The sequence below is a fragment of the Ambystoma mexicanum genome, chromosome 10, assembly GCF_040938575.1.
Source record: "Ambystoma mexicanum isolate Mex_15411 chromosome 10, UKY_AmexF1_1, whole genome shotgun sequence".
Classification (NCBI taxonomy): Eukaryota; Metazoa; Chordata; class Amphibia; order Caudata; family Ambystomatidae; genus Ambystoma; species Ambystoma mexicanum.
In genome coordinates this window covers 850,510,707-850,533,388 of record NC_090932.1, presented here as the reverse complement: position 1 = coordinate 850,533,388, position 22,682 = coordinate 850,510,707, and positions in this window count along the sequence as shown.

The window sequence follows — 22,682 nt, the reverse complement described above, 5'->3', positions numbered from 1 at the left end:
GATTACTTTTGTAATTTTTATTGGTGAGTTTCAAGGCAACCTTCAGTACATTTTCATCCCCTCCAGACAACTGCAACAAGTCTGAATAAAATCGCTGTTTGGTTCAACTGCTCAGAAGATATGTACCTTGTGTCTTGGGTCGGAGTACCGCTAGGGGAAAGAGCAGACTGAAATGCTTATGTATGGCTTGCTATGGTATGGCACAGTGATCTCAACGTTGGCGTTGTTCTGAGTGAGCACCATCCCAAATGCACACATGTTTAGCTTGTGTTTGTTCTCAGTAGAGGGGTTCTCACATTGCTGGTCAAATGTAAAGTGATGGCCACTCGTGGCCACTGATGAAGTCTAAACAAAATGCACCATATCTATGCAAGAGAGACTTTGAGCAGGACATTGTCATGAACAGATTCACAAAGTGAAAGTGATTAACAGATAGACCGGTATTGCAAATGAAAAGCAAGGGAGATAAATTGGTATCCAGTAATATTATCCCCATATATATGGTCACCACACATATGGTCACCGGGAAAAGGCTGTGTTGACTTTATAGATGATGAGCATATACATGAGGTCAAGGGGAGCAGAGGTTGAGGGGGGCCCTGCTCCCCTTGAGAAAAAAAAGGATTTGGGGGTTGCAGGGTGTCCCTAGCTCCCCCTCGCCGACACAGTAAAAATCTACGCTGCACCACCTCAAACTTCTCAGTCAGACACATCTTTCCCTACCTCTCCTTCCCGAACAGACTTTCCGCAGTTATGTCTATTGTGATGTCAAGACTGGACTTTGCCAAATCCCTATACGTATGAGCCCCGACATACCAACTCAACAAATTGCAAAGAGCCCAAAATGCTGCCGCAAAACTGCTCCTTGCCCTAGGTCCTAGAGACTACATCACTCCAGCTCTGCGAACCCTCCACTGCCTCCCGGTCAGACGAAGGACCACTTTCAAGACCCTTTGCATCACTCACTGAGCTGTGCACAAGTCTGGCCCATTATACGCACAAAAGAAGTTAAAACCATACCTCCCATCTCGGCCCCTAAGATCAAGCACTGCCCTCCTTCTAGTAATTCCAGCCGCTAACTCTGTCAGGATTGGCGGGTTCACCTTCTCAACCTTGGCCCCAATTCTGTGGAACTCACTTCCACTCATATCCGACACACACCTAAGACTATATGACATTCCAGAAAGCACTAAAGACATGGCTCCTTCCATAATACCAACCACAATCATTCTGTAGGGACTAACCAAGCAACCAATGCCAAATTGCTCGATGTGATCCAGAGAAATGATGCCCAGAATATGCCATTTGACTTGCTACTAGCGACCCATGCCTGAAATCCAGAATATCGATCTCCTTACATCCTAACTGCACCCAAACACTCCCTACGCATACCGCTTACTCTCTGCTCTACACCACCGCACAGTCAGAGTGCAGCTATGACCCTCGATCAATTCGGCCTAGCTACTCACATACGAACACTACCCCATGGACACCTCATTGCTCTAATCAAACGCAACTATATCCCATGACAAACCAGCCTAGCTGCTCATATAAGCATCTTTCAGGCCTAACACTGCCAGGACCAGTCTGGATGTCAACCCGCCAGACTGAACACATTCAACAATTGTCAAAACCACCACACCCAACGCTAGGATGCAGTTACCATCAGGCAATTACATCAGCTGCACACATAACTGGTGCACCCATGCACCCTACTACACCTTCCTCTCTCAATGACCTGGACTACGGTGGGTCCCGAGGGCATTCAACCTACCAGTGCTTTGAGGTTATACCATTGATATATAGAGTGCTATATAAATGCCAAATTACATTACATGTCTCATGTGATAATGTCCCTGCAAACCATGGCCATTTTTGGCGACATTGTTGTCAGACGCCATTTTTGCCAGACGTTATTACATGGAACTGATAAATAGCCATGTAGAGAACTCTGGCGTGCAGTCACGAGTAGCATGATATATGTTTCATCTTTTTAGAACACATTTTACATTGGAACAACTTTGCATGATTCCTATAGAGCATCCCTGGCAGAATCAGTATTTCAACTATGGACCCACCCTCCTCCTGCTCACCCACAGGAACTCCATCTCATCAAGAGACGGGCTTCACGTTGCAGTTATTCCCCTATTTCCACACGTTCTGGATATGGCAGTAAGCAGTGCTAGCACAATAATACAATTATTGCATGGTTACAAAGAAAGAATATTATATGTGCACCCCGGATGTCGATCCACAATGCAAATCCAAATGGTTTCCTATGCATCATATACAGAGTGTGATGTTACATTTTTGCAAGCAGACCATTTTTAAGATGGGTCTGGATCATAAAAAGGGACAGGTTAGAGAGCATGGGCCTCATTACGAGGTTTGAGGTAGCCTTGCCGGTTCTACCGGCAAGACAATCCGTCACCCACAAATGGGCAATTACTGGGGTATTCTGGCCCCGCCGGACTCGGTAATTGCCCTTCCACGGGTGCCGGTGCCGTTATATCCCCATTCCCATTTCAGCCCAATAAGGCTCAATGGGAATGGGATGCCTGTAGCACCGGCACCGTTCCGCTGCTGCAGGCTTGCTGCGTTCGCCGGTGCCTTTCATTCCGCCAGGGCAGACCTGGTGGAATGAAAGGCACCCACGGCACAACTCGGAGTTTGCCGGTCCGGTAACAACAGTATCGGCAAGCATACCGGTACCGTTGTTGCCGGACCGGCAACCTCGTAATGAGGCCCATGTCATTTGGGACACCCAATCATGAGAGCAGAAAAGTGATATCTACACCATCAATCTTTCAGCAACTTAACACTACTCTACACAGATAGCACATGGGTCCCACCAGGCAACAATGAGTGCAGCACTAGTTACCGCCAAGTAATAATTGCTGTTTATAGTAAATCTCCGGAAACGAGAAATTGACTTTGCTAGCGCTTTATGCAATTTGGAGTCTTGGCCAGTTTGGCAAAGGCTGTTGAAATGGCAAATCAAGAGAAAATGGTAAAATAGTACAAGCAGCGAATGCACAGTTAGCACTGAATCAAGATCAATTTTGCTGGCTCAAAAACCATAGTTTTGCCTAAAGTTAGGGAGATTTTAAGCAAAATAACTCCCCCAATAGTCTGCACGAGGGTCCCGTAGAGTCTGTTAAGAACAGCCAGATAGCATAAGTTAGTGGCACACATTGTTATGAAATTCATTTTTCGAAAGATATATGAACTGCATACATGCTTATGATCAAAATCCATGTCTTGTTTATGGGTTTGACACACTACATATTGTGTTTTTTTTATTCTTGTTGCAAAAACATGCACACATAACATACATAGGATGTGCTCTGCAAAGTTGCTTATCTGTGCTTCATTTTGAAAAAGCAAACTATTTACTGAAACAAAACCAACAGGCATGGACCGTGATTGACATGGCCTGCTTTTCACGGGCAAGGCATTAAGGGGCTCTTTGTGAGTTTGGTGGTAATTCCTCCAGAATAACCTGCAAACCTGTTCACTGTTACCGCCACTCATTCCTGCGAAAGTACAGCAGCATTACAAGTGGGGCAACAACAGCGTTGGTCACCATTTTAGCAGTCTGTAGGACTATAAAGTTAGCTTTTCGCGTTTACTGTCCATGGTAATTTAGCCTCATTATTGAATCCAATGATTTTTGGAGGTAGAGTCAAAGTTTTAGCTCCAGCTGCATGTTGGAGGTAAACCCTTCCTTTGCTTCTGGTCTTGGCATTGAGTGGGTCCTTGAAAGTGGCGGATTCCAATTACCGCTATTCTAACACTGTTTCCTAGCAGATAGGAGAATACACAAGTGTTTATATATAACATTAGTGCCCGGCACGCCGTGTCTACGGGGAACACTAAACATGGATTGGCTCGTTTCCAAGCAATACCACAGTGTAATCCCAATGCAACCTTAGAAAGGGAGAAGGGACCACACGTAGCCCCTTTTCCAAGGTGGCCTTTTTTATTTTATTTTTTTTCTCATTCATTAGTACGGAGCAAGTTGGCCCAAAATGGCGCCCTGATGCTCCGTACTAATGAAGCAGTAAGCGCGTTCTAGTGTTCCTAGAACCAATGCGTACTGTGACAAAACCTTTTCAAACGGCAAAAGAAATGCTGCCTGAAAAGGTTTTGTCAGCCATTAGTGTTCCGGGGCTGAAAACTCGGGAAAACTAGTACCCCGAGCCTGCAGACCCCGGAATACTAATGGCAATGACCGCCTCGCCGGCGGGCCATTACTTACTTATGGTAATGCTCCAGGGGCCACCGTTCCACTGTAACTTCAGGCCCCAGGGGCATTACCATAGGCGGTAATTGCCCGCCGGCTCAGTGGTTATTGCCACATTGAATTACTTATTGATTAAGCAATGTGCTCCATTTAAATGTCAGTTGTAATTTTGCACATACCCTGGGTGCTGCCATGTTGAGAAAGCAAGTCAAATTGTTTTACTATAACGTGAGGTGCTTGTAAGTTGGGAGAAATCAGCTCCGGCCTGATTGCCTTAAGTTATACTACTGATGGGGCCCCTCGCATATGGAAACAAGGCACAATCACCACACACAAACTGATACGCCAGACACGAGGTTCAATTCCCAAAATCTAGGGTTTATTGCAAAGCAAATAGTCTCAGTTGGCCAACTGGGTCTCACGTCATGCAACGTGTGTCTCCAGACCCCGAGGGACTCAAGAGAGCAAGTATTTTACAACAGTTACATATACAAAACAAACATCTTATTATCAGTAATGACATTTTCAATACCGCCCATAATGTACTTCCTTTGAAATGGATTTGATGATTGATAATTGTGACGAATATGACACCTTCAGACATTCATTTAGCAACAGTTTGCAATTTGCAGACTTGCAGACATGATTCTTTGTTTTAGGGAACACGCTGCTCCTGTTCTTACAAGCAAGCTGCGTGCAGGGGAGAGACACATTCCAGGCCTCACTATCTTCCAGTTTCTATTCGTGTGCTAGGGGTCAACTCGCTCTACAGGGCTCAGTGAAGGGGGGCCGTAAAAGAGAGCATAATTCAAGCCATTAATTGTTCGTTTCTACCATTTCTACCACATCAGCGAGACTAGCTGGCACCTGCGTAGTGATTAAATGCCTTGTTGCTTACTTCCAGGGACTTGTGAGGGAGGAGACCGGGTATTGCTGTCTGGGTTGCCTGCGTTGTGTTTAAACATGTATCTTGTGGCCTTGCTCTATGCATGAGCAACAACGGAATAATGGAATAGCATATGCATACAGCAAAGCAGTTTGGACAGAAAGCAAGAAGCAAAAATTAGTCAAAATGGCGAATTCTATTCCATCAAAATGGACACTCTCTGGTCATGCTCATGAGTGCTCATGAGTCTGTACTAATAATACTGAACATATGAGGCGGTTGGTTTTCGCCCAACAGAATACATTGCCTATGTTATGGGAGGGTAATTTCTGGACTCACACTACAATGTTAAGTCAATAGTACATGGAGTCAAATTGCTGTGCCAGCTTGTAGTTTTTGATACAGATATCCAAGTGGGGTTGTGGCATATTTAATAAACCAGCAAACTCAAAAATACGGTGTGCTGTATTATTTCAAATGTAATGGCTTTGTAAAGGATCAATTTTCCTCAATCAACACTTTATACAGGTAGCTCTTAAAGTTTAGCATTCAATACAAAGAAGAAGGTTGAAGGTTTGTTTCCTCAAAAATTGCTCCGCTGAGTTATCCTCTGAATTCAAGAAATAGGTTCCTAGGTGTTCCTCATGGTTCCTCGGAGTTGCCTCTTGATACAGAAAAAATGGGTTTCTAGCAGGGTCAATTCCTAAAAATAAAATGTAAGCGATATTCAATCAACACTACAGCCAAGTCAATGCCTAGTCTGGGATGCTGAGGAAAACCCTTATTAATGTATTTTTATGTCTAGTTCAGTACTCTGGATGACCACCCTTGTATAACACCCCCCTCTTAGAATCCCCCTGACCCCACTGAGCCAAGAAGTAGGTTTGTTTTGCAAATTAAAAGGTTTATCTGAGAATATGAACAATATATATATATATATCACACTTTATAATAAATTAATATCTGATAGTACACTTAGACATATGATGTTGATCAACAATGGGTAATCTGGCACTAGCACACTTCATTACAATCAATGAGGAGTTAGCATAGGATGGATAAAGTAGCAAAAATACTTTTACGATTTCAAGGGAAAAGCAATGAGGAATAAAATGCAGTATAGCTTCCCCCCCAGCAAGCTTAGAGGAAACAGGTAGGAGTTTGAAACACAGGCCCAAAATGCTTTTAAATGTGATGGCAATGGATGGGAAAATGTACCAACTGATTTTAATTCCCTCTAGAGATTCAGGGTGAGTGGGAGATGCGTGTTAGTATTAGTTCAGGCTCACTTTAGCAATGCTCTATGTGTTATTACCAGACAAACGAATTTTAACAAAAGAAAGAATGGAGCTGCTATTTTGACAAGTAGAGAAATTGAGCCAAAATCGCAAATCGTGGTAAATTTTGCGAGTGCGTGAATCGCGATTGCGGTAAAAGTATAAGGAGTAGGAAGTCGGTTCTAGGCTCGTTGGAAAGCTTAGATTTTCGTTCCTATCCCAAACGGTTCCAGAGATACGGACGATTAAATAAAGGTAGTTTTTCGGATTTAAAGTAAAACTCGAATGACAGGTGACAGCTTGCAGCTTCAGAATTGACAGGTGACAGTTGTGCAGCTTTACAAATGACAGATGACACGATTTCTAGGAGGCTGTTCTACTTAGGTTAAAATAGTTTGGATTAGATTATTTTAACTAAGAGATTGGTTCTGCACAGTTCTGCTAGGTACTCACAATATAAGTTTGTACTAGGACTCGTCACGGATCTGGTCAACACGTCCGGATGCGGTTCTGTCTGCTCGGCGGGTCAATCAGGCACCGGTTCTGCTCACAGCGATCTGGGTCAGCTCTGCTCTGCTGGTCTAGCCTCTCTGGATTCAGCAGCCTCTGGTTCTGGGTACTGCTCTGCTTTCCGGTCCGGATCAAGTGGATTCTGGATGTAACACTGCTTTCTGGGTACTGGCAAGAGTTCTTGGCAAAAGAATTCAGACAGCTCGCCCGGCTGTGGAATAGTTTGCAAATGATTTTGAGGCCTGCTGACAAATACTTTTGCTTGCAGTGGGCCTTCTTGGTTCAAAGTTCTGTAGTTTCTGTTTAGCTTGGAAGTCTAAGTGTTGGATCTCTGGATGTGAAGTCGTCGGTCAGCATGCTCCGCAGCAAATGGAATTGAATGTCTCTACCTGTCCCAGCAGTCTCTTTTTATGTGTTTTGAAAATGGGTGTGTGCCTGGGCCTAGCTAAGCCTGCCCCTCTCTACTTGTCATTGGCCCAATTCTCCCCTCTCCTATGATTGGGGGGAAGGAAATGGATTGTCATCATGATGAGGTCTGTTTATGGGTCAGAGGATCCTCCCCTGGTCAGTTTGCCCACAAATCTATATTTGATTCAAATACATCTTTCCCAGATATACAATTTGTTGAAATTACATGTGCACATTATATATTCCTTATGGTCCATGCTTGTCCGCCTCTGATCTTCCTGGGGGCTTGCATTCAAAAATGACAACATTTTGCGCTTTTTAACTGGTTTTGCAATATCGGACATTTACCCAAAATTACACACATGTGCGCAAGGAGTATGGACATTAATTGATGAAGTGTCAGATTTTTAACATGCAGACATTTGGAGTGAGACCCTATTTTCTGCTAGCAACCCCCCAGAATACACCACAGTGTCCTAACGCCTCTCAAAATGTTCACAGAAAAATCACCAAAAAAAAAATGATATTACTTATATAATTCTGACAAGTCCGCACTATGAGTTATCTATCTTTTTAAATTGTGCCCTGGTCAAAAAGGGGTGTGGCTTCACACATCACATGCTGGAATAACTGGTTTATCCACTTCCCCCAAGCCAGCTTGTTCACAGAGGCACAGCTGCCCCCCAGTTTCTCCCAAGAGGAAGCTATTTTACGACGCCCCCAATATAACATTTGCCTGAGTCCAGGACAGGCCTTTGTTCAACTCCCTGTAGTCCCCAGATGCTCCACCCCTAATCTAATCAAAGATTAGATTTTGGCCAGGGGCAGAGTGGCTGAGCATCCAGTTTCAACTCCTGTCGGGGGTAGTTGTCAGGCAGAATTCAGTTTCATTAAGCCAGGTTTCAGCTAAATGTCACTTTTTGTTCACAGTTTTCTACATTCAAATCAAACTGACAATTTTTACCTGTACATTAAATAATTACTCCCTTCAAGTCATTTCAGAATATAGTTTTACATTGTATCCACCTCTTAGCAAGTCTTTCCTTGGTCTGGTTTAGTTTCATTTGTTCAGTTTTACACAAAAGTCTGGTGGTTTTAAAACGCCGGCTTTCTGATAGTGGTGAGTACTGGTAATGCAACCATTTTTGGGATTAAGAAAATGAATTCCCCACAGTTCTGGGTTGCTTTTGGCAATCAGCATTGCCATTCCCAATGGTTTCAGGCTACTGTGTGTGTAGCCCAATGGTGGTTTTAGGCAGTGCCCTCCTGTTCTCACAACATAGGCAAAAATGGGTGGCAGCCTATTCTTCATGTTTTCCCTGTGCACTCTCTGGGGAGTTCTGGCCATCATGATGTTTCCCATGCCAGTACTGCACAGTTTTATGGTAGGGCTTGTATGCATGGGTAAAACATCCCACAAAAAGTGGGGGGACCTATCACAAATTTTATGGGATGTGACGTGGCCAGAAATTAGCATATTAAGGTGAAATATGCAAATGTCATTAAATTGGCTTTGCATAAAATCCCAAATTGCAGAGGACAAATGGAATTTGCCTTTCATAAAATCAACACACAAAACCAAGAGGGGATATTTTCTTCTACTAGTGTTTTTGAAAACCTTAAAAGGTGTGCATGTTTTAAACTCCAAGAAACAATACAAATGTTTTCCCTGGAACTTGCAGTAGCGAAATGAGACATTTCACCTTTAGTTGTTTGTTGTTTTTCATTAGGTTATATATATAGTGCAGGGGTGAAGTGTCTGGCCTGCAAACCTGATTACTGCAGGTTCGAACCCGAAGTCGGCTTCAATTCATAATTTCAAAGAAGGCATTCAATGTTAATTTCTTTAGCTGGGGGGACCCAGTGCACCTCCGAAAAAAGTGGGTGGACTCGGTGTACCCTGGACTTGAGCTCTGGTTTCTACAAATTCCTCTAGTATTCCTATGCATGTGTTTCACCACTGTATTAAAGTGACTCATCAGGAGGGATTATGCACAAATCTCAATATGTCTCTGGGGGTCATTACGACCCTGGCACTAAGTGGTTAATGGTGCCGTAAAAGGCTGCAGCGCCGTTAACCACTTAGCGCCTTACTACGAGGCCCCTTTGCGGGACCCGACCTGAATGGCTGGTCTGGAGCAGCCGTTAAAGTAGGGACCCGCAAAGGGACCTCGCAGGCAATTACGGTACCGCAATTTGTGGTACCGTAATTGCCACCTTCCCCATTCCCATTGAGCCCTATGGGGCAAAAATGGGAATGAAGAAGGGCCATGGTGAAATGGGGAAATACTGCCCCGCCAACCTTCGAATGGGGCAGTATTTCCCCATTTCACCATGGCGGACTCGTTACAACACCAGCACCAACTATGGTGCTAATAGCGCCATGGTTTAGCGCCAGTGTTGTAATGAGGGCCAGTGACTTGAAATTTCAGAATTGTTGAATATCAAAGCTTAAACCATTATTGTGTCAAAGATGCAATGTTGCACTGGATTTGATAGTCCAATGTCAGCTATTCCGAACGCCGATCTTGATGGATACTACAATGTTAAAATGATTGTTTGTATTTCATGGGTACATTTTCTTGAATACTAAACAGAACGCATTTTGCGTAAGCAATTGGAATTACAGACCATGACATTACCATGTCCATCATTCCACTGTCTTTTCATAAAATAATATGACACTATTGAGCAAAAGTGTAACTGGCTTGTTAAAAATGTCAGAATTAAATTAGATAATAACACTGCAGATTACAATTGACTGTCAGGAAATAGATGGGGCTTACATAAGCCCTAATTCAACCTATACAGCTAGTTTTGAAAGGGAGTGGTGGCAGGGAGCTTCCTGAATTTCCTGATGAGCACATTCCATGTGTGGGGTGAGAGGGAGAGTTAGCAATAGAGCTGAACAAGCTTTGCCAAAACCAGCTTGTGAGATTTTCATACAATTTTACAGTGATTTGAAGAGGCCTACGACTCAAACTGAAGATTTGTCTGGGGGGTCGGGCTGGCCCGAAAAAGTCTGAAGCAAGAGAAAAATAGTGAAGGTTGGAGTGGAATTGCATCAAACTGGTAAATGTCCGGATCGACTTCTGCAAACTTCGAATTGGTTCAAGCCAATTGGTCTCTGTTGGACAAAATGGATTACAGCTTTTCTGAACAGGCATACTGATTTAAATCGACTTGATCTTTTTTGAGCCAGAAGAATCTTTTGAGTTGAGCCAGGTCGAGTCAGCCCGACCTATTAAGAGTAATTGAAAATGAGTAACAAATTCCCAGTTTCCTGTTTGTTCCTTGAGTGGAATCTGAGAGATAGAGAGAAAGAAATAGAGGCAGATAGCGAGGGAGAGAGAGAGCACATACACAAAGGGAGGAGCTGACTGTTTTTTGTTTGTTTTTGTCATAAAAAATTGTGCTGGTGGAAAAGCAGATTTAAAAGAGGGGCTGGTGATTTACCCCCCAGGCCCTACTGCTACAAAGCAGCAGGCGCTAGAGCATGTCAAGGAGGAGTAGCAGCAGCAGTCAGCGACGTAGGCTGCTGAGGCGCAGCAGGTTTCAGCAGCCACATCTTATGGTCAGCAGGGACTCCCTGGGGGACCCCAAACATCAGGTTGGTGGGTTTGAAAGGAGGTAGTGGCTCAGTTCCATGACACTATTTCTATTGCGGTTGCCAGGGAATCGTCTAACAAAAAGGCCTTCAAGGTGGTGTACAACCTTTGTGGGGAGGTGTTTGGGAGGGGAAGCAAGCCCCGCTTCACCATCTCTAGTATGCTGTGACACCTTGGTAGAAAGCATAACATCTATTTCTCTACAGTTGTCGCAGCAGCTCCACTTAACAGCCTTCCTCAAGGGAGCAGCACCCATCCCTGAAACCGTCCCCCACTGAAGGCCACAAGGGTCGCCACGTCTCATGGGATTTCTTCTAGCCAAGTGTGCAGTATTTGCCATGCTGCAGTGTCTGGTTCCATCGTGAGGCAGCAAGGCAAGGTCAGGCTGGCTCACCTAAAGTACTATCACACTGCCACATGTCAGGGCCATCACAGATAATTTAAAAAACTCCAATAAAAATATTTTGAAAAAATTTAAATTAAGAAAAATTAGGAAAACTCAAAGTAATTTACAGAAAGAAAAACATATTGAACAATCCCAGTTCATCCATCACCTCAGTCTGAATTCCACCCCAACTCTAAGCATTGTACAAATTGTGTAATATTGATATCCACGACAAAGATACTCCTTTACTGGTTACTTTTTCTGACAGGCATAGAAAATCCTGTGTTACTACCCATGGCGAGAAACACATACAACTTATTTTTTGAGGACGAGAAAGAAACCTTTAGTTTGGCTGAACAATTTTGTGATGGTTCCGATGATATTTTAGGTCCCAGCAGGTCGCATGCCTTGTAGCAAGGCTGTTCCTTGAAAAATTGTTAAAGGCCATCCCTTGTTGCAAAGCCACTCCATGAACAATGGTTAAGGGACATCCGTTGTACGAAAGCCACAGTTTGCAAAATGAAGGCTCATCCCGTGTATGAAAGTGTGCCTTGAAATATTAAGGTTCATCCCTTGTACAAAGGCATGCATTAAAAAAGCGAGGGGTCACCCTTTTCAAAAATCGTGCCTTCGAAATGTTTAAAGGTCATCTCTCTGGAATAATTTTTTCTGAGACACCACTCAAATTTGGAGCCCAGAAGATAATTAACCGCTCACTCAGCCCAGTGAAGTTAAGGCAGAAACATGAGTGTACATTCTTTTTCAGTGAGACCACAAGGATGTGAAGCCAGAACACCTGAATTTGGTTTCTGGTAAGAAAATTACCAGATGTATTATTATATGTATTATTATTATTACCAATGTGTTATTGCATTTTGCACGTCCCTTATCTCTTGCTTGTCTGTCGACCTATTTGTAACCGCTGTGGACAAGCCCTCTTGTCCTATTCTCTTATATGTATTTATATGTAAGTCGACTAACCTGTAACCTCTTGTCGACAAGCCCGTCTGTGCTATGTTTACTATATGTATGTTTCTGTAACTCTTTCATAAGCTCAAGCACACAGTTACCTCAGGGCTAGGTGCGCCCTACAAATAATAAACTAAACTAAACCATAAATTCTACCAAGTGAAGCAAAAGTGAAGATGCACATAGATTTAGTTTCTGCAAGACCACAAAAGACGGGCGTCCCCGAACACTTGAATTGCATTTCATTCATGGAACCATACATCAAACCCATGCAGGAAAGGTCAGAAAACATGCATGTGTAACCTTTTTCTGTGGCACCACTGATACGTGCAACCCCAAAGTCAGGGAACCGCACATTCAGAGCAGTGAAGTAAAGGATACATTCAGTTTCTGACAGACCACAAACATGTGCAGCCAGAACATCTGAATTGTGGTTCAGGCAGGGAATCATACATTCAGCCCGGCGAAGTTTAAATGAAGATATACAAGCATATCTTTTCTACAAGGCCACAAAAGAGGGGCAGTTTATATATGCAAACAATAGGTGTGCCCCAGTGTGCAAGCGTGGGCAGGGGCAAATAACATATTTTACACAGAAAACCAAAAGAGGTACCCGCGCTAGTGACAGTCCTAATTTCTGTCAATTTCAGTTGAATCTCCATATTAGTACAAGGTATATGCTTTCAAAAAAGAAAGTCACAGGAGCAAAATCCAAAGAAAAGAGGACCTAAGAGTACAAAACAATAAATGTATTATTCAGAACACATATTGTTGTTCAAATGAAATTCTTACACACGTTAAAGAAAAAATATTAATGATAATAATCAAAACAAGAAAGAGACATAGAACATAACATTCATCATGTGTACATAAGTACACCCAAGGGGGTATAGGCATCAAAGAACAGTCTGGATAGTTTTCCACAAACTTAATTTAATGAAAGTATCCTCCCAGGAAAAGGATTGTTCCTGTGGACTAGGTATTACCAGGGTGTATAAAAAATTACCCTGGTAGGTGAGAATGGAATCATTCAGTCAACATGGTTTATATAATTGTCTACCATGTGGTTGTCTGCCAAAGTGTATGAGATATCAAAAAACTTGTTCCCAAAAGTGTTTCCAAACGGGGAGGGAACAAAACACATGAGTATCACATTTCGGCGTGCCAAACTGACAAACAGCAGTCAGAGCCTTCCCCAGGGCAGGGATGAAGTGGTATGGTAGTCTTTCTCCCTAAAGGGGGCAGAGAAGGGTAGGACATAGTTCATACAAAAAGTACTCAAAGGACATATTCATTGAAATATTAAAATCGGTAGACCACTGTCACACAGACATGGATCACTCACCCTGAATTGACAGGGGGAGTCTGTGATGCTACTGTCCCAGTGTATTAAGGATTCTTACTTCTGAATTCAGCCAGAAGAGGTGGACCTAGGCCAGCGTTTCAACTAGCTGTAAAGGGGGTTGAGCGACTGTGAGAACAATCACAGAAGGTAACCGGCCTCAGGTCTGGGAAGAAAAGGTGAAAAAAAGACTTTCGGGATTGGCAGATGCACACAGCCCTGTATACAAGCAACAGTAAAAGTGGGTTATGGGATGGTGGTGCCCAGTAGATGTGGGCTCAGAAATAGCAAACGTCGGTAGGCAAAGAAATAGGAGTGGTGAGAGGACTCAGAACCCGAGATGTATCCAAGCACCACAGACAACGGCAGAGAAGGAGTCAAAACCGGTGGGTAGAAAGAATATTAGGGCACATATAGCGGATACCGGTAGTGAGAGTGCGAACATGCACTGAATGAACTGGTGAGCATAAACTATGGCTTGTGTAGCAGATCCCAGTAGAGAGAGAGAAGGGAGGAGGGGATGTTTAAAATGGCTGAAAAGTTATCTGTATTTACAATGCCAGACGGAGCTGGAATGGAGAGAAGGGCTTGAAAAGACCTGGGTCAGTCCAGAATGGAGTGAGAGCCGGACCAAATCCGGTGGCACAGATGATGCTGTAAGAGAAGAAAAGGAACACTAAGTTGCCCGATGGGTATAATACACCAAAAAAAATGAGTGTACATATTAGTGGTCGTGGAAGAAAACATCCACAGCGGAGCACCACGTATCACAAATTTGCAAAATGTAAAAGATACAAAAGGGGGCGCCAAGTGCGCATAACTGTTATGAAGGAAAAACACCAGAGTTAAAGGCGGCCCCAGAGCGTGCCAAGGGGCTGGGGGCCCTAAAGTGAATCAGTAGATGTACCGCTTACCTGTGCTTGATCAGGACGGCGGTGTTTCTGCAGGACAGCTTACTGGGGCCGGAGCATACGGCAATGGAAAAGTTGCTGCGTCGTGCTTGAACGAGCTCCGCAGAAGGAACCTTTGCGCGGAATTCTACAAAGTGGCTAACGAGTGGTGCACTCATGATCTTGCAACAAATTCTTGACCGGTGTTCACAGATCCTAATGTGGGCTGCGCACATCGTCTGTCCCACGTATCTGAGGCCACAGGGACACTCAATAGCGTACACCACTTGTTTGCTTTTGCAGTTCGTGAGGTTGCGGAGGGTCCAAGGTCTTCCATTAATCACAAATTCCTTCGTTTTTCTTGTAAATTTGCAGGCGGTACAATTACCGCAGGCAAAATGGCCCATAGTGCTCCTCAGATTCCATAATGCCACTCTTGGTGCTGGTTTCACAAATCTTGAGTGAACAAGGTGGTCCCTTAGATTCTTGCCGCGTTTGTATACAAATCTGGGAACTGGCTCATCCTTAAGGCAAAGATGGGTCAGGGGCCCATACAATAACATGAGCATGCTCCGACTTCCTTTTTCTGATATCAGATATTTTAGAAAGAAAATATCTGCTGAAAAAGAAAGCAACAACATGCTGCACAGGATGGCCCTGATAATAAAGTGTGTCTTCATTTCTTTGTCCAGTCTTTCTAAACCAAATGAAACCACAAAAGAACTCTTTTTTTTAAATTACATTTTTTCAAATACCCAAATATAGTATACTTTTTAAAGTGGACGTGGGGTGAAATGAAGCACACGGGAGCAGAACTAGATGTTTTTGGTTGGTTCTGACATTCGTATGATGGTAACACTTTACAGACCCAAAATACAATGGCATGTCCTGATCAGCAGGTCAGCAATCGATACCGGCCTCTCGGTCACCACAAGAGATACCTGTTTCCCACCCAGGTGCATCATGAAACAACCCCACATGACTTTTTGGTGTCAGCCATGTAGCAGCAGCAGTGGGCGCCAGCTCATCGTCATGATCCGAGCTGCTGTGTTGGCTGTGGGTAGATGACTTCTCATAGTCTGCCGCAATGACATGCTCATTCATTCAGTAAATTGTTCTACACGTGCCACTGATCGTCACTGCGTGTTATGAGGCAATAACGTGTTTTCAGACAATAACCTGGGCTGCACACTTGCAGGGGGGGTAGGTTAGCGATCCCAGTTCAACTGGCACAACTGCTGCCGGGTAGAACATCAGGGTGAATTCAAAGACAGCAAAATGGGAGTAACTTAATTTCCTAACCGTTATATCAACAATACCATATTGTGATGGGGGCTTGCCGTGCCTCGGGCCGCCCTGTACTAGCATCAAAACATACGCACAAAATGAGACTCTCACACGCACGTCTGATCGTTCCAGGGTCCCGGCGGCAACTGCCTCGCGGACCGTCTATATTCTTTAAGTGCATGCGCGGCCACACGAGGCTAGCGCATGCGCACATGCATTACGGATGTAACATCCCATTTTTTCTTTAAACAAAAGAAACAACAAATTACAACAGCAACACTTTCACATGTCAACCATGAATGTTAGCAACATTAACTTTCTGAATAGTGTCTCATTGACCAAGGACAGTCACCTGTTCAGTCTCCTGAGTCTAGAATGTAATCTTTGAGCCGAACAGGTATGGCGTGGCCCTGTTGCGCCAGGTACTGCCGTTCCGCCTGCGAGCTGAGCGGTGGGGTCCCGACTGTCGGTGGTGGATCCCCGGATGGGTCATCTTCCGGCACCTCTGTATCTTCCTCCTGCTGCGTGGGCCTCGTCGGATCAGAGTCTGGTGGCGGGCTGTCAAATTTTATGAAAAAGGACTGATTATGGGTGATGGTTCCCCGGGCATTCGCTGCAGTAATCATAGATCCTTTGACATCGGTGACGACCCACGGGTGGGGTTCATATGGCAGTGACAGTTTTCCCTCTGGCCTACGGTTGCGTACCAGTACCGACTCTCCAACCGCTATGTCCTTTTTTCACAGTTCTCTCCTTTCGTTCTCCTTGGCGTTATGAGCTTCTCGTTCCCTTCTCACCCGGTCATTGTCTATGATCCCTGGCTCATGACCTTCCACCTCCGGGAGGAGTCCCCTCAGACATCTCCTAAACAGAGCTTCGGCAGGACCCACACCTGTGGATTGATGAGGTGTCAACCTATATTCTCGAAGAAACTCAAATAGGGTTCTCTTTAGTTCTGCCCCACTGTTGGCCGCTATGCAGAATACCTTATTAAGTGTCCTCATGAGCCTTTCGGCCTCTCCATTCGCCCTGGGCCACAGCGGTGACACCTTCCGATGTTGTATGCCCCTTTCTCTCAGATATTGTGCAAATTGGTTCCCAGTGAATGGTGGCCCATTGCCCGAGCAGAGGATTTCAGGGAGGCCATGCGTGGCAAACATCTTTTCCAACGCAAGGATCGTATGATCTGTGGCATGTGATTCCACCAGCTCCACCTCCGGATACCTTGACCATTGATCTACTGCCATTAAAAAGTACATGCCCCTCCCGGTTGACCCAAAGTCAGTGTGGACTGTGGTACACGGCTTCTCGCTCCATCCCATAGAATTTATCGGGGGTGCTCTTTCTACGGGGCTGGCCGCCTGGCACGACAAACACCCTTTTACATGTAGCTCAACTAGGGCTTCCAGATCTGGGAACCAAACTTTTGTGCGCAGCCTCGCCTTTGTCTTCGCCACTCCCTGATGTCCGGTGTGAGCCAGTTCCATGACTCGGGCTCTTAGCGACCATGGTACCACTATCTGCCGACCTCTTAGTAGCAACCCATCCTCTGAAGTGGAGAGTTCATCACGGATTTTCCATAGTGCTTGAAGATCCCTCTGGGCTCTGTCCTCTCTCCTTGTGTTATTCTGCAGAATGCTTCTCCAATCGTCACTCTGAATTGCAGCTCTGATGATTTTAAACACCTCGTCGTCTGCCGACTCTTGTGCCATCCGATTTGTGTCCAGCGTCACCGGCATGGCAACTGCCACGACATTGTGTATGCACTCTTTGCACTCTGCCACATCTCCCTGATCACCTTCCCTCTCCCTATTGGGGTGGCGTGACAATTAGTCCACCGGATTGTTCGTCCCTGGCCGGTACATCAATTTGACCCCGTATGAGGGCGAGCATCCACTGTTCTATCCTGGGAGGAGGTTTTGAGGATACACCCGCTAGGATTGGAAGAAGCGGTTTGTGATCCATGATGACAGTTACCGGTTTCCCAAGAATGTACAACCTGAAATGTGTGCAGCCCCCTAAAATGGCTAGGGCCTCACTCTCTATCTGAGAGTAGCAACGTTCAGTCTCCGTGAGGGCTTTACTCGCATACGCGATCGGTAGCATTTCACCACTCACGTCCTTCTGCATCAGCACAGCTCCTAAACCCACCGGACTCGCGTCAACAACCACCTCAGATTCGGCTGCGGGATCAAAATACGCCACTGTGTCCTGATCTGACAATGCTTTCTTGATCTCAATGAACGCATCTTGTTCTTTTGTGCCCCAGACCCAAGCAGCGTCATTTTTCGTGAGGGCCCGGAGAGGTTCAGAGAGTGATGCCAACCCCCTGATGAAGTGGCTGCAGTAATTCACCCTCCCCAGAAAACTGCGGACTTCCGTGGGCGATTGGGGGGGGCGCCGCCCGGATGTCTCTGACCTTTTCCGGATCCAGGGATACGCCGTTGCCATGAAACACAAAGCCAAAAAACCCAATGCGATCCCTGAAGAATTCACATTTCTCCCGGTGTAACGTGAGTGCAAGATCTTTCAGTCTCTGTGGGGTTGCTTCTAGATGGTTCAAGTGTTCGGCATGTGTAGTGGCAAAGACCAAAATATCGTCACTCATATTTATTACTCCCCTTAGACCTGCCAAAGCACCCCTAATGGCATTGTGAAACACCTCCGCCGCTGAGGATATCCCAAAACTGAGGCGCTTAAACTGGTACAGACCCTTGTGTGTTGTAAAAGTAGTAATGTACCTTGAGTCCGCATGCAACTCCAGCTGGTGATAGCCCGCTCTTAAATCTAGTTTCAAAAATATCTTGGCACCCGGCAATTCATTGATGATATAATCTATAGTGGGGGTCAGGTGGTGTTCTCTCTTGATAGCAGCATTGGGCAACCGCATGTCCACGCAGATGCAAACCTTGCCCGGTTGTTTGGGCTTAGGTGCCACCACGATTGGCGAGACCCATGGAGTCGGCCCTTCCACCCTTTCAATGATATCCATACTGATCAGTGCTTTGAGTTCCTCTTCCACCTGGGACCGAAGATGTAACGGAATTTGTCGTTGTTTCAACGCCATTGGGCGGATCATTTCATCTATGTGCAGTCGCACTGGTTCTGCTTTTAGTTGACCAATTCCGTGAAACGTGCTCTCAAATCTCTCCAAAAGTGAGTCTATGTCCCCTTGGTAAACTGCACGCGCAAAATGGACCAAATCTAATGCTTCCGAGGCCGCACAGCTCAACAGGGACCGCGGGCTTACATCTGTGATGAACAATCTCACCTTAATCGTCTTTCCTTCACGGGCTACAGGAGCTACAAACACCCCTTTGATTGGTAGGGGAGTGTCACCCCCGAACGTGAAGATCTTCACCCTCGAATGGTCCAATGGAGGGGGGCCTGGGAATGCTTTGTAATGTTCGGTTGCCAACACACATACCGAGGCACCGTGTCTATGAGTACCTGCGTAGGGACCCCTTGAATGTTAACAACACACATTGGTTGTCTGCGTTTTCTCGCCCTGGTAGCCAAACTTGAGATGAAAAAGACTTCTTCATCCTCTTCCTCCTCCTCGGCGATGTTGAGTCTTTGGACATCCTGTTCCACTGTAGCGACACTGCGTTGTTTCCTGTATCCACCGCTTAACCTCGCGGGTCCCCGCTGTGTGGCAACTGGGGCAGCAGCCCAGCACATCCTGGCATAATGCCCTGGCGTGTTGCATCTTCCGCAAGTCCTCGACTTGGCTGGAAAGTCTTCCGAATGCGGCAAATCGTACCCACAATACTGACAAATGACCGCATTGCCTTGTGGAGATGTCGGTTCCTGCCTCTTCTGGCTCCACCTCGACTTTGTTTGGGGCTGTCTTCCAAGCGCAAAAGCTTCCTCGAGCTTGCCTGGGCGTGCCGCAGCATCCATTTTAGCCCCTCTACTCTCGGCAAGCTCGTATACCCTTCCGCTGTCCAAAATCTGCGCCAGCGACATACCTGGTCCTCTCAAGACCTGCCTCCGCAGTTTCCCTGAGCCGCACCCTTGGATCGGTTGGTGGCGGACCATTAACTCAGCATCGTCCATCTGCATGTGGTGGCTAACTGTCTCAAACGTGCGCAGAATTGATCTAATGTCTCCTCATCGTGCTGCTTTTCTCCACACAAGACAAACCTGTCAAGGTCCACGTTGGATAAGGGGATAAAATGATCCCTTAGCGCGGTTCTGACCGCATCATAGTTTACCACAGGTAAGGTGAGAGACTCAAAAATGTGCAGTACCTCTGTGCCCGCCGAGTACAACAGCGTCGCCACTTTGGCATCATCATCTGTTTCTCCGGTGGCGGCGAAAAACATGCCAAGTTTTTTTATCCAGAGGAGCCATCTCGGGCCTAGTTTTGAGGGTGGACCCGAGGTGTCAAATTCTTGCATTGGTTGTAATGAGCCATGCTGTCTTCTCACCACCCTCACTGTTCCAGAGGCCTCTCTGTCGCTGTCTGTCATGTTCACAGGTCGCACAGGCACCTCAGACCGTGTTAGAGGCCGCAAACCTGGCTATATCCGTGTCCGATGTACTTGACTTGGCAAAAGGGGCAGTCTCCCTCAGTGTTTCGACAGCGCACGAGCACCCTCGTGGGCCGCAACCGCCTTAAACAAAATGGCTGCCGTCACTCGTGTGAGGATCGTGGTACACGTGAGATTAAATGCCCATAACGACACGTTTGTACGTGCCTGGCGTTTCTCTCCCCGTATCCCGCCTCGTCGCCAGTGTGATGGGGGCTCGCCATGCCTCGGGCAGCCCTGTACTAGCATCAAAACATACGCACACAATGAGACTCGCACACGCACGTCTGATCGTTCCAGGGTCCCGTCTTTATTCTTTAAGCGCATGCGCAGCCACAACGAGGCTAGCGCATGCGCACATGCATTACGGATGTAACACATATTACATAAAAAAACGGTTCTTTAGGAGAAACGATATTGCAAACCAATTCAATGAACCAGTGACTTGGGTAAACGCAGGTGGGAAAAACAAGTGCTGCCGGCCATGTGGACCGTTTGCTATTCCAATAATATTATGGGTCATCGTCCCTTGCCAGTAGGCATCACATGCCTGTGGAGCAGATGGTCCGGTGTCTGGTCTTGTTGATGCATTATCAGTATTCAAAATGACCGAGCCCTTGATGAAGGTGGCCCAGACCATTTCTTCCCCATGGGCTATACCTGCACTGGCCATGAATGTTTTATTTTGTGTCAGTTCTATTGTAGCCGTTGGTGCAGTACATCTGGGCATTCCTAGTGAAATGTGCATATTTTGGGGTGTTTTCAGCTCTTCTGCCTGCGTTCTTTGACCAACTGATGTTGCAAAGAATTTCTGCAATAATAATTGCTAACACAAAAAAACTGGCCAACCAAATTACAAATTGCACACCTCAAGTGCAGGGAGCCGAGATCGCAGAACGGAAGGAACATTTTGCACCTTGCAAGCTGCAGGTGCTGTTTTTAGGGAATTGGTTGCTTAATTGCCACAAAAGTAAATCAGCCTTTGCAGTTTCTTGTATATGGTTTCTTGCCAATTGACACCTTCTCCATGTAGTCTTTGGTGTACTTTACCCATGGGTAAAATGGACCCAACTCACAAAAGGAAACCGGATTACCAAGGATTTGTATTTTGAAAACTGGGGCATATGGGCAGATTCACAAAGAGTTGAAATTCTAGCCCCTTTTATGAATTTAGCTTGAATTTACAGTATTTGACTGTTTGAAAAGATATCTAAAGTGGGCGTATCGACCTTTAACCTTGCCTTAATTGGCCCCATATATTTTCAGAAAAAAAAGTTCCCTATTGTATAGTGCCATTTAGCAAGCCTTATATTTTAAATGATAAAAACGCCTCCCTTGTGACTTACTAATGCACCGATCTTCCTTTAGCGCAAACTTAATTTCTTCTCTATTTTCTTTTTAAACCTAGCTGACACGAGACAGATGACACACATTAAAAAGCATGTCCCCTGATGCAATCCGAAAAGTTAAAATGCGCGGTGTCGTTTTTCTTTCCCGCGCGCTAGCCGCTTAATTATTCTCTGCCCTTTCTCCGGCTGAATTGACGACTTGTTAGAAAGCTCTTTCATGAGACGCCAGTGTGTTGGGCGGCGATTTGGGCAGGGACTTACAGATGTGGCGACCTCCCGTGCACAACTGATGCCCCTTGTGAAGCTGAGCTGCTTAGGTTTCATATGAGACAAGGTCAGAGATAAATATCTACCGGAAATGCGGGGTTCCCGATGAATACTTGCCATGTGTAACCCGGCCAGCCTTCCGTGTCAGCACCGGTCTGCACGAGGGCTCCTGAAACAAGATATAGATTTAGCTTCAAACTTACATTTGAGGCACGTTTATTTTTTCTTCTAGTGGAAGCACGCATTCATTGCTTAATTCAGAGTGAACTGAACAAAAACTGCACAGTGATACAAAGGAAGTGACGTCACCTGCTCAATGAGATTCCGGAACATGCACGTTCAATAGGGGAAGCATGAAATCCGTTTGCAATACAATCTGCATAATTCTAAAAACAATGATTCCCTGTCACGATGGTAGCACGATATATTAGATGTTCATGATTTGAAGGCGAATGATTATTCATACCGTGTGGCCTGTGGTAATGCTCGATAAAAGCAGAGCCCGCCCGCAACTTCCATCCGCACCCCTTTATCGTCACTAAAGTCAATAGCCTCACCCTCCAGAGCTAACCCTTCCCACGTTCGTAATTAATTCAGTTGAATGTGGGTGGTCACGGATTTTTTTTTTTGCAAGTCAAGTTTATTAATTCAAAATGGTTAGGGGGCACTTATTGAGTTTTTTGAAACATTTATATTTAATTGGTTATTTATACCCAGAGGTTA